This window comes from Cyprinodon variegatus, unplaced genomic scaffold, assembly GCF_000732505.1.
Source record: "Cyprinodon variegatus isolate N-32 unplaced genomic scaffold, C_variegatus-1.0 Scaffold216, whole genome shotgun sequence".
In the NCBI taxonomy this organism is placed as follows: Eukaryota; Metazoa; Chordata; class Actinopteri; order Cyprinodontiformes; family Cyprinodontidae; genus Cyprinodon; species Cyprinodon variegatus.
In genome coordinates, this window is record NW_015150669.1 from 567,368 (window position 1) to 574,554 (window position 7,187).

Here is a 7,187-nt window from a genome sequence, read left to right on the forward strand (position 1 = left end):
AAATTCTTTAAATACCTTTACTCCAACATAGATAAAGTTAACTTTCTGATGGACATGATAGGGACACAGTTGTTTACACAAATGTATACACACACACACTTCTTAAGGCAGGTTTAGCAGTGAGCCATGAGCTGAGTGCATATGATCAAAGCAACAAAGCACAGCGGAAGGAGATACTCACATCCGCCTGTCTTTTTTGCAAAAACTGTGCAACTCGCACACATTGACAGAGCCACTTTATCAGTCCTAGCATCTGACTCAATGGCTTTTACATATTCAACAAACTGTCACATCCACAAATGTGCACCGGAGCCCAAGGCATTCGTTTGAATTTGTTTAATATATTAAGTGATGCATGAAGTATGCACAGAGTGACAATATATTCATTGTTTAGGTGAGTCACTGTCATGCAAACAGGCACATGATGAGCAGTGGCTCAGGGTGGGAACTTAGCAAAGAAAATGTTCACTCATGAAGAATAAATCAAGAAGTGTACTTGTTAGATTAAGTTATTCAAAATGAAAATGTCTATGCTAAACAAGCGAGTGATTAAGTGTTTTTAGTTAATAGAACCATGTGTAGGTTATTTGGTAGTGTTAAACTGACATAAGATAACAGAAAGAAACTACCTGTAAATGTTATTCAAGCACGTTTGCAGTCTACTCTCAATGGCATGTCTGACTCAAACCCATCACCTCAGATTGTCGCTACTTTCACCTTCGCTTCCTCTTTAATTTCCAAGTACCTCAGATTCATGCTTCTCTCTTCCCCACCATCCTTCTTTTGGTCTCCTCCTGCGATTTATTGTGTGTAGCAGGCAAGACAGCAGAGAAACCTCCCTGTATGGAGTGATCTGTCATCTCAACATTATCAGCCAAACACACCGCCTTCTATATTGTGCTACAAGGGCTTGGGCAAATTGCTATTTTTATTGGACATGATAAAGGAAATGCTGCCTTATGTTCACATTTTTTACTGCCCCATGTAGAAGCGGGACCTGCAATGATTCACTACCATAGAAACCAGTTTGTATGTCTTGTGATGTCTATATAATGGATGTGTGTGTTGAAGGTTGAAAAAGAAAATAAAAGCAGGAGTGTGATTTTAAAATTGCCAACTATTAGGCAGCTCAATAGTGGCTTGATTCAGTAGATCTTCAAGTAATGTCAGTCATAAAACCAATAAGACACACGTCTTGCACGATTGGTTTTAATTAAAGAAAGAAATCATGAGTGAGAGATTAATTGCAATTACTTTTGGAACCCCTTTTTAAACACAGGATGACAGCTATTGACACCAGTGCAAGAATATGTGCTCGATCTGGTCAATTTTATTTTATTTTTTTGTGGTATTCATTGGAAAATCAAAAAGACTAAAGTGGCATAAAAGAATGAGGATAACTGGGCAAAAAAACACATTCAAAGGCAAGAGGCAGTCCTACTACTCTGTTTGGTGGGCAAAATGAGTCCATGTTGACTTCATCTGTCTGCTTTTTCCCCTTCTCCCCCTCTCTTCTTCTGTCTTTCGCTCTTCTTCAATCCTTCCCTTCCCTTGCCCTCGGCATGCCTGACAGCCAGCCCTACACCAAACTGACAGGCCCTCAAACCGTGGCCAAGAAAGCGAACATTAATTAAGTCATTGCCGGACTGTAATTTCCTTGCAAAGTAAAAAAAATTTCTTCACACGCGAAAAGGTTACCAAGACCTTTTCTGTGTCAAAATTACCATGCGTCATGAATATTAATGCGCTTAATGAAGACAACCTTTGGTTCATCAAGAATGTTCCAGTAGCAGGTGCCAAGCTGATAAACTCACTTGGTGAAGGCTGTTTTTTTCCCCTTTCTCTATCTCTTTCTTCTTTTTGCAGTTTTATGTCAGATCCTTAGAGAGTCAGTTATTTAAATCGACATCTTCCTATCTGAATTTACCAGCTCAAATTGGAAACACACACTTTAACACACCTACACATTTCCAAACACCCTTTCATCGTCCTTGGGTTTGTCTCTCAAGCAAGCTTTACGTTGACAGTCGTATTTGCTAAAAAGCAGAGTTAGAGAGATTTATTATTCAATTTGTAAAAATATCTAAACAGTCCATAGTTTTGAAAATAATATACAATACCATACATTCTTAACACAATATTTATTACTATAGGGGTCAAATATATTACTGTATCAATAATCATTACGTTAGGCTGCTACAACACCTGGAGCATGTTTTTATAGAAAATACAGAGAAAATTAAGATGCTCTTATGTGTAAAAGACATGAGTTTGTAATTACAATATAAAAACATACCCTACAGTAAGTCCACACTAGTTAAGTCAAAATAACTCAATTGTTTGGAAGAGAGAATAAAAAATATATACTGACTAAGTCTAGTTTTGTTCTAAATTTAGATATCTGACAGGACCCTGTGTATTGAACATAAATGTATTCAGAATAAGCAGATGAATATTTTTAAAGCTCTTGTACTTAGAGCATTAAGTGGCAAGTATTGAAATTCAAATGCAGCTTAAAATCTTATAAAGGGGAATGGATGGGGAATGTCTAATCCCATAGAGTCTGATCTATCATCTGCAATTTGACCATCCCCTTGTCTTCATCCATGTCTCTGTTTTTGTCTAAGAAGTAAATAGGCTCCAAATTGACAGATTATCTTATTGATCTCACTGATACGTCATGTTGTTGTTCTTAAAAGGTATCGAGGCAATGAATCTGTGTGGAAAAAGTAAGGTATTTTCTGTTCAAATGTAATGATCAATAAAGTTCTTGGAAAAAAATACTCAAGTAAAGTACAGGTACTGAAAAAAGGTATTTCATAAGGGTAAAATATTTATACTTAAGTACTTTACACCGCTAGTTTGCGATAACAGTTGCATCTCATGGCTGAAAGTGACTGCTTACAGAATTCAAAAACCTTATAGGCCGGTTCCTACTCTATGCCAGCAAACTGTTCAATCAAGTATTGGGAGAAAAAGAAAGAGCCAGTCTAAAAATACTTAAAACTCAGTTGAATATCTATTTTTGTATAACAATCTTGCTCTTCTTCTGTCCTCATCTTGATGACAAAAAATATGGTTCATCCTCTTGAGACAAAGGACCTCAGTCACAGTCATGTGGACACACTCTCAAACACATACATAGACAAGAGCACCGAGGTCTGCTGTCATACACCTCTCATTAATTCCTACCTGTCAGCCGGCTCCCCCTACCGTATCGGCCCCCCAAAAGGTGACAGCTTTCCAATGACTGACAAAGGCTCTTTAGGTGATACAGAAGATCCCCAGCAACCGCTGGATTCTGTAAAGTGCCCCTCAAATGTCACTTTTGCCGCTTCGATACATGTGCGCTCACACGCCCACACACAGTATTTTTAAAACAGCGGAGCCCGCTCTCAAGTCTTCAACCATCTCTGACATACAGAGGCTGTGGATGTCATGGAGGCCTCAGCTCTTAAAGCTTTTAACATCCGAGTAAGATGGCGTTGTTTGACAGAGCTATTGGTGGATGCTATTGTTGCATGTAGTGTCCCTCCCAAGTGCAAAGAATTTGCTTGTTTTTATCTTGTTGTACGAGACAGAGGAGGGGAGAGCGCAGAGCAGAACCAAACTTTTGCCCCATGTGTCCATTCAGCTGTCATGAGTTGAGTGGCAACAGCAGATTTGTTGTCACCGCACGCTTCTTGGAGAGGGGTCAAGTACAGACAAATTTTGCCTTCTTGTATTGACTTCACTCAGCTGTCCAGGCTAATTCCATAGTGCAGGCTTACCTGTTTCTAGTGTTGGATATAGAAATAGCAGACTGTGATATAAAATATGTGACCAGAATAATAAGTCTGAATAATAATGTTTTTGACATAAAAAGAAAATGCTTAATTGTCCGTGTTAATGTAGTGGTTATAAATGTAACCAGACAGCAATAAAACATGTGCACCTTTCTGAAAAGTATTAAGACAGCAATGATCCACCCACCACCATCAGATCCTGTGCTTTTCACGCCCACTTCAAGGAAGGTAAGCCAAAAAAGGTAGTTACTAAAGAAGCTTTTTCCTAAGAAGGTCTTAGCTGGGTTTATACTCGCTGCATTGAACAGTGCATGAAGGTGCGTATCCCAGAAGTTACACAATAATGCTGTCCCTGCCCCCAAGGCCAGGCTGCGTGCGCAGACTCTGAGCTAGGTTGCACACCTGCATATTTTGAGAATTTAACGTGAACGCTCATGCCAGCCTCATTCCAAATGGGAGGATATAAAGTTGTCCTCCATGAAGAAGTTTGTCTGTGTTGACACCAAATGGCCAGGAAGGTTCAAGTGGTACAGTTTTGTTAAATGCAGTATTATTAGTGCGTATTCAGTGATCCGAAGACAGCAAACACAAGATCATGGCATACATTCAGGGGTGGGTTTATTCACCAGGCTCGTGGATATATCAAGATGGTGTTTTTTGTACAGCATATATAAAGTCTGAAGCAACTACCCACAGTATATGATGCATTCAGCTTGACAGGCTTTTTTCTTTCCCTTGGGCACAGTGGGCAAAGACATGTATGGCAACCTAATGTCGAATATATATTAGCCTTAAGAGTAAGGAAAAAGTATTCATAAGCAGGGTACCCCCTTTAGATATTGTGAAGAAAGTTCATGAAGATATTTGTGGAGGAAATAATACCCTGTAGTAGTTGTGAGTTTAAGTCATTACTTCATGGACTTCAACTGTTGAACTTTTTGTTTCAAAGCAGTCGGTAAACTACTTAAAAAAATAGCAAAATTGCTGTTAAGGGAGCAATGTTATCTGATGACGATGGTTCTTTGTGTTTTTTCAAAGCCCATAGACAGCACAGCCATCTGCCAAGAAATCTCGGAGCACAACATTCTTCTTGAGCTAATAGTCTTTACGAAGGTGCTGATTTCACTTTCCAGCAGAACTGAACTCTTAACCACACAGCCAGTACTGATTCAACAAACTCATGTGATTTAAATGTGATAGAGAAACTGTGGAATGTTGTCAAGAGAAAGATGAGACATTTGACTAAACATCAAGATGCAATAATGGCTGCTATTGATGAAAGGTAGGCTTCTTGAAAATCTTAGTAGAGCCATAGGCTGATCACCTGTATGCCATGTCACACAGATGCAATTGTTCATGCAAAATGATCTATCCTCTTGGGGTTTATAATGGGTAATAAACCATGGTTAATAATACATTTTCTAGACTGACTTTTAATCTATCTGCTTGTACTTCATATATGAAAAATCTGTCTCACCTTCTTTGATTTTAGGTTAATTTCAAATTCTTAAACAACTAAAGCTTGCTAAATTAAACCAAAACTTCTCAAAGTAATTTTAAAGAAAAATATGAAGGAACTCTTAAAAAAAAAAAAAAACTCTGACACCTATTATGTCAAGACATTAAGCAAAATTCATATTCTCACACAAGGAGGAGATGCCATGCATGTAGATTTTTAGCCCACCAGTCAAAAAGATGATTAGATTCATTGCAACCATGAAGTGAAAGCAGCAAAAATGGTCATGATTTCTTCTGACGTATTCACACTGTAGGTATGCAAATTTATTTGTTATGACAGATGTACATGCATTTTTCTGGAAATACTTGCGTAACCATGAAATGTGTCTATGATGGTAAAACTAATGTGATAAAATAGAGTGGCACCAATATTTTTTCCTAAATTAAAAAAAAAAAATAAGGAAAAAATAGAGATTTATCCTTATAAAGAGGTTTTAGATTAATTAAAACAAGAAATAATTTCAAGACTAAAATTCTAGGTAAATGTACCTTGGTTCTTTTTTTGATGTTCATTGATTTTATTTTTGTTAATTGATTCTAATCTAGATTCATAAGTTTAAATTGATCAATTATTATAAAAACAAAAATCTGTATTGTACCTCTTGGTGGATTTTTTCTTCTTCTAATTTATGTAAAAATTGGCAAAATCATTCTATTATGTGAATTTCAAGAAATTACCATTCTTTGAAAAGCTTTTCTTAAGACATAATTTTTTTCTATACATGTCTCTATTTAACCTTAACTTAGTTATTATATTTAGGCTCTGAAGTCACTAAAATCTGACTTTTTAACCTTTTTTTTTTCAAACAATATCCAGCCTGGTGCCAGTAGTAACTTTTGCTTTATAGGGAATGTTGAAGGTAAAGAGCAGTGTTTCCTGCAGAATTAATTATATAAGCTGTGAAGTGCACCACAAAAGTTCACTGTGCATAAAAAGCTTAATATGAATGGCCTTCACCTTAATGGCCCATAAAAATTGTGGAGTTCTACTCAATTTTTTATAATGTAACAGAAATAATTTATTAAAGAGCAGCATATGTAAGTTACAATCTAGATGAGGAGAGACTTAAAAAAGTTAGAGGTGCACATGTTCAGCTACAGAAAGGTCAATAATAATTTCTGCGGGGGTAATGATAATGATATTCATCTTTATAGTCCCTACCTTCCATTCAGATTTTTTGCAGATATTATTGTTTTAATTCTTCCTTATGTGAAATGTGAATTGTGAGCCTCAAAGTCATTCTATTTATGTAGACAAAAATCCAGAGAGATGTAAAATAGATTTATCACAAATTCTTTTCAAACTGACATTTTTCTAAATATAAGGCAAAAATAGCATGCTATCAGTGTATTAACAGAATAATCCATAACATGGTTTAATTGCTCAGACAAAAATAGGAGTAACTATTATTTATTTTGCTACTTCAATAAATTAGCGATAATTACAGGTAATAACATGTTTTTTTCCTGCCTGTTGCGACATTTTTTATTGATGAAAAATTTTCGAATCATGAGGAACTTTTTTAAGATTAGATGTTAAGTATATAGTACAGTGATTGTTCAGACTGTTATTTGCTGTTTAATTGGGAAAATACAAATATAGCAGGCTAATAACAGCTGATAAATAAACTTCGCTATCTTAGGAGCTATAGAGGTTACTTTCTGTAGTTTAACTGTAGTTTGAAACCAAGTTTTATTCAATGCAATATGAAAGGCACATTTTACTGTAGATTTGACCATCAGAAATTGTCATGATCTGGCCTGTTTGCTCTCCCTTAATTTGTCATTCCTTTCACCTGTCGTTTTTCCCTCCCTGCCTCAATTAAAATGTATTCCTCTCACCTGTTTCCTCTTGGTTATATTCAGTTCAGCCTAAGCATTCAG